The 11,148-nt window shown below is 36.8% G+C and overlaps 1 pseudogene; it reads left to right on the forward strand.

Annotated features, from left to right (window-relative positions):
- The first annotated feature begins 1,958 nt into the window (after positions 1 to 1,958).
- Positions 1,959 to 6,163, forward strand: LOC150048737 (centromere protein U pseudogene; annotated as a pseudogene).
- Positions 6,164 to 11,148: the final 4,985 nt, after the last annotated feature.

Raw genomic sequence — 11,148 nt, forward strand, 5'->3', positions numbered from 1 at the left:
CAGGTGGGCAGGATAAAGAAGTCCACTTGTTTACCCCTACTGCAGGTCTCAGCAGAAAGTTATTAGAATGGCGTTACTCGGCCCCCAAAAATGAAGATCTTCTCCACTCTGTAGGCTTCCTAATTAGTTTACTAGCTATGTCCTTTGCCATACAAAAGCTCTCCAGTTTAATGCACTTTTGTAATTGCCTTCTAAAGAGGTTTATGAGCTATGCGATGAATCCAGGATCATAACTTTGTAGCTCATCTTATCTTTGAAACCCAAACAGTCCAGTCCTCTGTAACCACTACTTTATGCACCAGTCTTGAGTTTTGGAAAGCGCTAAGAAAATATCAAATCTCCTGTCAAAGATGAAGATTTGCCACTCTTGGGGACAGTCAGAGAAATTCGCTTCGGTCTCTGAAAGCAATTTCAAGAGGAGTGCTAACACTATTTTAACCAGTGGCAGTATTACCAGAGTAATGTGTATCTGTGAAGAACTACTGTGAAAGGGGTATAACAATTTGGATCTGTAATATCTGATTTGCTTTTTGAGGAGTGGAAGTTCATTAGCTATCAAGTATACAGAAAATGATGATCATCTATTCTGTAACAAGTACTGCAACAAAAATTTACACAGAAAGTTTGAGACAGGCCCTCAATCCTTGCTTAACATCCAACACCTATCATTTTGCCTCTCACTTTTGATTTCTTTCCTATTTTCCTTCAATATTACATATAGATTTACAGTTAGGTAGATTGTCATTTCCCAGCCCCAATCCTTTCTCCTATACTTCAGACCTTCTCCACATTCATACACTTTGATTTGTACTCAAAATGTAATCACTATGGTTTTATGATGCATGAAAGTGAATTTTAACTAAGTTGTAAGTTACTCGTTCACTCTGTCAAGTTGTTATTGGTGGAGGATGAGCTGGGCAGCATTGGTTTGGAGGCAGGTTCTGTGGCGTCCTCTGATTTCTGAAGAAAGTACTTCATGTTATATTGTACATTTGCCATGATGAAAGAGAACAGGAGCCACTTTATTTTTGATGACTTTTGTTTGGATTGCTGCTTTGATAATTATGGCAATACATTTTTTTCTAAGCTAGATAATGTACTAATAGATTGCCAGTCCATTATGCCTTAGAGGGATTTTTTTCTAGTGTGGAAAACAACAGTTAAGCATGTGTTACGGGTGAGGCATGATAGAAAATCAAATAAAATTATTGCAAATTATCTGGAATCCCACACCTTTTAATTCTATCCTACTTTCAGCTCTAATTGTGTTTGAGTGTTTGTTAATTTGCTGTTATTGTTTCTTCTCAGGGGCATTGGAAAACACTGAAATGCTTGTATTATCATTACATTCTTAGGATATTGATTTAATCTCAGCCCACTGTGCCAAGACAGGTTGATTAACCAAGTTATCACTTAGCCAAAAGTAGGGAAGAATTTATCATGTCATAGTACATGTTAGAACCTCTCAGTGTTGTGATATTCTGGTTACTAAATCAGAGCTGTATTTTTGCTGGGGTGGGGGGTGGTTCAGTCATGGGGCTTAAACTCATGGGACTTAAAGTCATGGGGTCTGGGGGCTGTACCTGAGATATTTTGTTCAAAGCTATTGCTCTACCATTTTGAACCACAGTGCCACTTCCTGGATACTGAATCAGAAAATAACCCTATAGTCTTCTGTCCTATTCATATTTGTGTCTAGTGTAGTATGTATGGATGCTATTATTCTCTTGGCTTCTTTGGAGACTGTAAATTTGACAAAATTCTTCTTCCTGTCTGCAGTAAGTGTTAGATGGTATTTGTTTTATATACAAAGAATATTGCTGGCTCAAACCAGCAAATACTGAGGCAATGGATGATGAAATTCCTATGCAGTGATATATCATATCTAATATTTTCATATTAAATAGATTAATAGTCCAATGCCACCATAGGGTGAGTAATGAGTTTAACCAATAGACATGCTTGAACAGAAGAAGTCTCTCTTACCCTCTGCTAAGGTAAGATTGTCCTATTGCTAGTTTAAGAGAACAGATCAAAAGAGCACATTCCAAGAGGTACATAACTGCATAGTAAGTAGTTTTGTAACAGATCTGGGATACAAGGAAACTTTAAAATATATTAAGGCACTCCACTTGACAATATTACTGAAAGTCAAACATCATCAGTCTAAGCAGTCATATAGCCATAAGTTTCTTGCATTAATTCCACAGAATGAATTCATTCATGCATTCATTTCCACAGAAAGTAATCAAATAATGTATATATAAAGTAATTAAAATGAAAAGTTGAGCAGAACCAATATAGATATACTAAAAATCCGAATCTGTTAATGGTACTCTAAGTTAACCCTAAAATATAGTTCCTCTTCTTTCTTTTTCTCCTCTCCGTGGTCTATCTTTGAACCTCCTATTGATGCTCCTTTCTTTTTCTTATTTTTCTACAGTACTTTGATGTAGTCATTCCAAACTAAATGGAGTGCCAACCTCTGAACCAATCTATAGTATATTGCTGTGACCTGAATCCTATTTTCTCAGTTACCACAAAATTGCAATTCATTCCTCACGGCTTCCTGACATAACCTCTAAAGGGTTCATACTAAATCTTTTCTGAATCTAAGAAATCTAACCTGGCTAGACTCTGTTCACTTTCATGGTGACTCAATATGCTTCTCTAGGAGAATAGTTACCCTAGTTGTCAGTTTGTAAGTTCTTAAAATTTAAGAAACGATTTTAAAATTTGAGAATCGTGGGCAAAGACTTTTAAAAGTTTCATTCTAATGTCATTCTAACTTGAATAGACATGTTACTTTGTTATAGATTGGCTGAACTTTTTCTTTCAATTAAGGGGAAGAAAAACGGGGGGAAAACTCCAAAGTATGCAAATTTTCTGAAGCCAAGGCTTTGCTTTGGTGTGTTAGGAACTTTTATGAACTTTTCCTATGAGAAATAATTGGATATGTGCATAAGAAGAATTATAATTCAAAATAGTCACTACCAGCATACCAATTGGCTTGCTTAAAACTGCAACTAACTCATTACTGATAAATCCTCAAAAATCATTTAGGAAATATGAGCTAGGGGAAAAAATAATTGTACCTTCTCATAACACTGCGTATTCAATGTGTTAACTTGTTTGTATAATTTGGGTATTTATCAGAGAAATAACTCAAATGTGTTACATCTTCGACAGATTGGAGATTTCACACTGTTAAGCCTTCTTTTGCATAGTGACCACACTTACCACTACCAAGGAAGAACAGCACAGACCACTCAGCCTACCCAAAAGAGAAATTCCACTTATGTTTATATAGTAATCTCATCTCCAGTGTTTGGTGTGGGCAGATAAAAAATTGACCATGAGTCATGTGGGTAGGAAATGCAAGAGAAGGCACATCATGGACACTTTATATTTTTAAAAATTGAGAGAGAATCTTCATCTCTTAATTAGTAGGAATGATATCAGGCTAGAGTAACAAACTGATATCTATTCATACCTGAATACCCAGCAAAAGCAGAGTGCTAATGAGTTTACCAAAGGCTACAAAGCCCCATTGGAAACTGTCCTTTGTTAGATGGCAATTTGTTTCTAGGGATTGTTAATAAGTAAGGCTTTAAAAATAGTTGTATAATAAGAAAAGCTTTCAATAACACATTCCAAGATGAGATTTCTAGATGACTCAAAGTGCATCAGTGACCAAAAATATGCTTCAATGTGAATGAGGACAGAGTGCCCTGAAGAGTAAGATAAAGGGTCTAGAAATCAAGATATCATTGAGCAAGGTGGTCTGTTGCTGAGTAATCACATGTCTTCAATACAATGCATTACAGATAATGGAAGAAAACAAAATAAGAAAACATAAAAGGTATAGCCAAGGATGAGTACCACAAAAACATGAAAGTCCAGTAGACAGAATCAGAAAAGCCATGGAAGGACAGGCAATAGAAGATAAACAACCACAACCACAATAACAAAACAAACCTAACCTGGTTTTCTGAAGAAAAAAAATTAAGATCATAAGTGGCACATTTTAGAAACAGAAAGTGAAGCAAACTATAAAGGATTTCTACTACAGAAAGTAAAGAGCTAATAAAAATAGTTCTATATGGACATTGGCATATATTTGACATATATTCCATGATATCCTAACAGGAAAACAGTATAGATGGAAGTTCTCCTGAGTTTGATAGGTGTCAGTTGAAGAGGAAGAAAAAATTATGATAAAGTGAGGAAAAGCAAAACTAACACAGTTGAGGAAGACAGAAGAAAAATTTACTCTTGATCCATGGCAAACTTTTTGCTGATATAGAGCACAATTTTTTCCTTAAAAAAAAAAAACAGAAAACATAGATGGAACCAAGAGGCATTTAACTATTCTCATACCAGTATCTCCTTTTTGAAATATACACCGAATGCTTACCACAGGAGATAAGTAACATTTCCAAGTGTCTTTGGCATGATATCTCCTCGTTTCCTCTTTTTTTCTTTTGCATACTTCATTGATGAGGAAGAAATTTAGACTCTTCTATTCACAAGAAAGGCATTCCCTTGAAGAAATTGGGGCACCCCGCCTGTATTCTTTCTGCTCTAGGCAAGTATGTGTCCATTTAGTACTGTATACACTATCATTATGATATCTCTCTCCAGAGGTCAAACCAAAAGAGCTGTCCAATCTTGGATTTGAGCCTTTAAAACATAGGTAAAATGAAACATTTATTTTTAGTTGCTAGCCTTGGGTAGGTTACTGGTAATATAAACTGGCTAATAATTTTCCTTTGAGGAAAGTAGTTTACCAAGTGAGGAATACCCTTTTTCTCTATGCTTGGGAGACTCAGAACACCTTGTGTCTGTGATTAATCTGTGTAGCAGAACCACTGAGGGACCAGTGACTACCTGGCCGGTGCGGTCTCTGGGACCAGCCAGTACAGAAAATCCAAAGAATGCTGCAGGAAGAACACATTTCAAGGAAGATAAAGCCACTCAAGAGCCCAGGCCTATTGATGTCTTTGACTTTCCTGAGAATTCTGTGATCTCCAGAAATGAGAAAGACGAAGAGCCTTACGAAAACTTTGACCCTCCCTTGCACAGCACTGCCATCTATGCTGATAATGAGGAGTTCGGGGACTGTGCATCTCCTGTGTCCTCGACTCCTCAAGAAAAAAGGAAACAAAGTTCAAAAACTACTGAAAATGAAGCAAGTGGAAATGAATCTGTAATAGTGCAAGAAAGTCCACAAGAAAACTGAAGTCTATTAGTGATGACTGTGAGAGCACAGAATACGAGGAAAGGAGGAAAGTGGTTAGTAGAGAAAATAAGGCCAGAATACCATGATGCTGCGCCAGCTGTGCCATCTCCAGAACTCTCAGAGAAACCAGCTAAAGCAGTCATTCCTAAGAGGACTGAGCCCCTCAGCACCCAGTCTGAAGCCCTCACTCCTGAGAGTACCAAGCTCCTCAGCACCATCAACAAAGAAACTCGGGCAACACAAAGGCAACTGAAAACTCAGAGAAAAAGGACGGTGGCTCCAGGCAAAAAGAAGAAACCAAGAAATAAAGGCATAGACTCAGATATTTCTGAGAGTATGCATATTTGGTGTCTAGAAGGAAGGAAAGCCAGTGACATTATGGAGTTGGATGTTATCTTGTCTGTGTTTGAGAAAATCTTCCTGCAATATGAACAAAGAATCAACTCTGCAGTTTGTAAAGAAGCTGTCACCAACTTTTACCTCAATATTAAAATAGAACTCATCAGAATGGTCAAGGAAGCTCAGATGTTGAAAACCCTAAAAAGGAAGAATGCTAAGGCGATCACCAACATTGCAAGGAATAGGCAGCGTCTAATTGAAGTCCAAGATGAATTACTTGGGTTACAGCCACAACTGAAACAACTACAAACAAAATATGATGAACTTAAGGAGAGGAAGTCATCTCTTAGCAACGTGATGTGCTTCTTACCTAATCTAAAACAACTTTATCAAGATTATTCAGATGTCCGGAAGAAAGAACCCAATGTAAAAGAAACGTATGATTCGTCCAGCCTTCCATCTCTGTTATTAAAAGCAAAAACGGTTTTGGCAGCAGAAAACCATCTGAAAAACATCAACCAGCAGTTAGAGAAGCTTCTGGATGGGAAAGGGATGAGCAGTGACTGAAACATGTGCCTGTGGAGCCGGTCTTAGTGTCCTGTCCGTTACTCCTGACATTCACTGTTTTGTAAATAATGTATGATCTCATCATTAGAATTTGATATGTTTTTGTGGTTCAGATGAACACCCCACCCACTTTAAGTATCTGAACACTTTAGAAGCTGTAGTCATCTTTTCTGGTTAGTGTCTTAAGTAATAAACTTTAATTCTGTTAAAAAAAAAAGAAAAGAAATTATAGAAAGAGGTAGTGCCAAGTCATATCTCAAAGCCTTTAAAAGTCAAGTTTCAAAGCCTTTAAAACTGTTGTAGAAAAAGAAAAATTGTATGGCAAAGGACATAGCTAGTAAACTAATTAGGAAGCCTACAGAATGGGAGAAGATCTTCACTAACCATACAACAGACAAAGGCCTCATATCTAAAATATATCAACAGCTCAAAAAATTGAATCAATCCAAAACTAATCTCCAAAGGAATAACCATCCCATTAAAAGATGGGCCAAAGACTTAAAGAGAGTCTTCTCTGAAGAAGAAACTAAAATGGTCTATAGACACATGAAGAAATGCTCAACATCTCTGGTCATAAAAGAAATGCAAATCAAAACAACTCTAAGATTCCACCTCACTCCAGTTAGAATGGCCAGAATCAAGAAAACTAATAACAACTGATGCTGGAGGGGATGTGGCCAGGAGGGATCACTACTACACTGTTGGTGGGAGTGCAAACTCGTTCAACCACTATGGAAAGCAGTAAGGCAGTCCTCAAAAGACTAAACATAGAGCTCCCCTATGACCCAGCAATTCCACTACTAGGCATTTACCCAATCATCCAGAAACAAAAACATACTAAATCCACCAGCATAACAATGTTCATTGCAGCACTATTTACCATAGCAAAGATATGGAACCAACCTAGATGTCCCTCAGTTGATGAGTGGATCAACAAGATGTGGTATTTGTACACAATGGAATTCTATGCTGCTGTCAGAAAGAATGACATTGCCCCATTTGTTAGGAAATGGAAAGACTTAGAAAAATCATATTTAGTGAAGTAAGCCAGACTCAAAGGAACATAGGCTCAATGGTTTCCCTCATTTGTCATAATCAGTAGAAACCTTGGGCTCTCCTAGCAGAGATTTGCAATAGAGCAAAACCTTGATACAAAAGGCCATATAGTATGATGCTAAATGAAAGGATCTCTAGGATATAGAAACAAAGGCCATCTAAGGAATGATTGTTGTCCTTAATGTACTAGTTATCTCTCATCTCTTTTGCTGTCCCCTGGTTATCTCATATTGTTACAGTATCTCACTTTGTTATCTGATATATTGGACATATTTGTATTCCTTATTTGAAATTGGATAGGGAAGGGGGGAAAACAAGATGAGGGGTGGGGTAGGGGGGGAGGGAAATGGGGACCAAGACATGTGAAAGGGTATCAATGTATGTGAATTAATGCACCATCTATCTGGCAAATATCATGTAACCCTTCTATTAATTACAATAAAAATATATGAAAAAAGAAAAAGAAAAATGAATAGATTCCAATTCTATCATTGGAGAAATATTGCTGAATGTATGTGTATGAAGACTCAATGTAAGAAAAATGGTGTCAATATTAGAGGGTAATGTAGTTAATTTTTTATTCAGATAAAACCCTCAGATAGAATAAAGATTAGACTAGTAATCAACATAAGTATGGGGCTCAGGTTAAAGATAAAGAGAGAAATGACTTTGTAATTGTGCATATTATAGTCAGTCTATAATTTAGGATTGTTGTGATTTAGGATTTTTCAGTTTTATAGTGGTGATGAAGTGATGCATACTTAGATGTAGTACAAACTCTACTTCAGATTTTGAATTTTGACCCTTGTTGGAGCTAATGTTTCATAGTATGTGTTCTCTGCTGAAGCTGGGCAGTGTCAGAAAACAGCAACCTCTCCCTCAAACCTGTGTGAGACATATGATCACCATAGAAGCCTAGATCCACTCTGTGGTGCACTGTGTCACTAAGATATGATGATCTGTAGCTTAGGTTGCCTCAAATATTTTCAACTAATGGTGTGATTATCAAGACATAACTCCTGTAACATCTTTATTTTTTTCCCACATTTTTGTTGTTGTTGTTGTGGCTTGAACTCTGTGTCTGGGCATTGTCCCTGAGCTCTTCAGCTCAAGGCTACCCTACCCCTTGAGCCACAGTGTCATTTCTCATTTTTTAGAGGTTAATTGGAGATAAGAGTCTCAGATTCTTTAGTGCCTAAGCTGGCTTTGAACCCTGATCCTCAGATGTCAGCCTCCTGAACAGCTAGGATTACAGGGGTGAGCCACCACGCCCAGCTCAGATTTGTTTTTATCAGTGGCTAGAAAAATCATCTCTTAATTCACATGTAAACCCAGAGAGAGAGAGAGAGAGAGAGAGAGAGAGAGAGAGAGAGAGAGAGAGAGAGAGAGAGAGAGAGAGAGAGAGAGAGAGAGAATGATGTGACAAAATTGCACTTCTGCAGTACTTTTGTAGAATGTGGGACATCCATTCCATCTGCAAAGCTGTTCAAACTCTACTTTGTCATGATCTCCATATCTCCCTATTAACAACACCTTCACTGCTTGAAAGGCCAAATCCCCCAATTTGTGATTCACAAATCCCCCCAAATTAATGAATTTTTTTGGATGTGTATTTCATTTTAATTCTAGGGATTCAATTAACTGCAGCAAAGACTGGTACAAACGCTGGGAAGAAAAAAAAACCTACAGGAAAATGCTCCTTCCTCACCATCAATTATATATACATTGTTTCTTTCTTTTTGTTTCTCATTTCAGTAGGAAATGCTCAATAAATTCTCTTTATTATAGCCATAATAACCCCCAGGAATGGGAAATATCACTATCCAATCATGTTTCTTTTTTCTTTTTTTTAATATTTTTATTGTAATTAATAAAAGGGTTACATGATATTTGCCTTAATTCACATACATTGATACCCTTTCACATGTCTTTGTTCCTTTCTTATTTTGTGAGACTTCATTATCATCTGCCTCACCAACCACCTTGGATTTTCTACTCCATCTCAAGCTTTAGACCCTCCTGTCTATTTTAAGGTAGGAGAGAGGATTTGTGGAGAAATGGACCGATCACTGGAAGTGAATGGGAAGGAATTCAGGCTGCAGGAGGGTCGAAAATAAAGGGCATGGGGCTAAAATGGTCCAATCTTAGGTAGCTTTCCTTTTAACCCATCAGGATAACCTTTTAGCTTCTTTGATAATTGCTTTTTGACTATGAAAAGACGGAAAGATGTGCCTTGGCTCACGGGATTTAGGGATTTCAGTCCATGGTCATTTGGCTCTTGTTTCTGGTCTGTGGTGAGGTAGAACATCACAGCAGAAGGTTATGATGGACATTTGCTTACCTCATGGAAGCCAGGAAGCACCAGGACAAGGAGGGAAAAGTGGGGGAGAAGGAGGAAAAATGAGGTGGGGGTGTTCTTGGGAGGACCCATCAAAGTCAAATCTCCGACAACTAGGCCTCACTTCCGAATAGCTCATTCAGAGATGAATTCCTTAATGGGTCAATCCATTGGTGAAAATACTCTCATTGATACCTCGATTGGATTACCACTTTGGAACCAAATCATCGGCTCATGAATCTCTTTTTTTGGGGGGCGGGGTGACGTTATATCTAAATCATAACACTTCTGGAACCGCTGGATCTTCTTCAAGGTGCTCCCCTAATAACTTAATTTCCTGTCCATGGCTCCATCTCTTGAAGGTTCCACTGATTCCTAATAGTACTACACGCTGGACACCAAATTTCAAGACATAAGCGATTTGGTGGTATTCAAGATGTAAACTATAGTAGACACTGAAACATTGTACAAGTCACTAGCCCAAGTTATATTTGTAGTTAAGATTGCTAAGTAATCAGAGTTCTTACTCTTATTTCTTCAATTTCTAGGTGTCAATGTGTTCTATGTGAACAAATATCATAGCTATGAAGTGGTCTTATAACTAGTCTTCTTTTAGTTGTATTTAACACTAGTTATAGAATATCATTGATTTACATCTAAATCTTTGTAAGGTATAAGAATATACAGTAATGTTCTTAATTATACCAGAAATGTTTTTTTTTTATTTTTATACTTCTGTCATATATTGACCTTTACAAAGTTAAGAAAAATAAACAAAGTGTACTCCATTCATACTTAAAAATAACAAGCCTCTAAACAAAAATAATTTATAATTTCCCCCTGCAATTCATCTGAGGAAAGCTTAGATGTAATTAATCATTCCACTTTACTAAAAAAGTTTGGCCAAGTGACTAAGTAAATTTTCTTCTATACCCTATATCTTATAAAATGAATTTCATTTACATTGCAATTAAGACACAGTTTGTTACAGGTCATAATTTAATTGCAACAGTCTAGAGTTTATTGCCAAATTATCTTGTTAGCATCCAGATCCTTTAGGCCACTGAAAGTCTAACTAAAGAAAACATATTGTCATAAATCTTTTCTGAAAAAGGGAAGATAGGGTTATTTAAAATATAAAAAGAAAAACGAAATGATCCAAGACATTCAACTACTTCCTCAAGAAATAACCAACACTGACAGAGGATAACAGGAATGTAGCAGATAGTAGGTGTGTTTTCCTATGTCAGTAACACTTAAAATTTTTTTTAACATTTTGACAGATATTTGGACTATAATACTCCAGAAGCTAAAATGAGAGATTGGGGGGTGGGTAGGTTATAGACATGTATACATTTAAAAATTTTTCCCAGCAAATTCTGAAATACAGAAACCTGATAAATTAATGTAGGCCAGAAGTTAATGGAGCTGCCAGACTAGTCATCTGGAAATTTTACATAAACATAGTTATACTGTGGTAAATCTTTAAGTGTATCAAAAATTTTAAGTCACCAAGGAGCTAAATATACATTTGGTAATTCAGAGGAGTCTTAAGGAACTCTGACTGCAAGATAGAATTTTTACATTCAGATTTCAATATAGAATA

The sequence above is a fragment of the Megascapheus bottae genome, chromosome 21, assembly GCF_031878675.1.
Source record: "Megascapheus bottae isolate mThoBot1 chromosome 21, mThoBot2.hap1, whole genome shotgun sequence".
Lineage (NCBI taxonomy): Eukaryota > Metazoa > Chordata > Mammalia > Rodentia > Geomyidae > Megascapheus > Megascapheus bottae.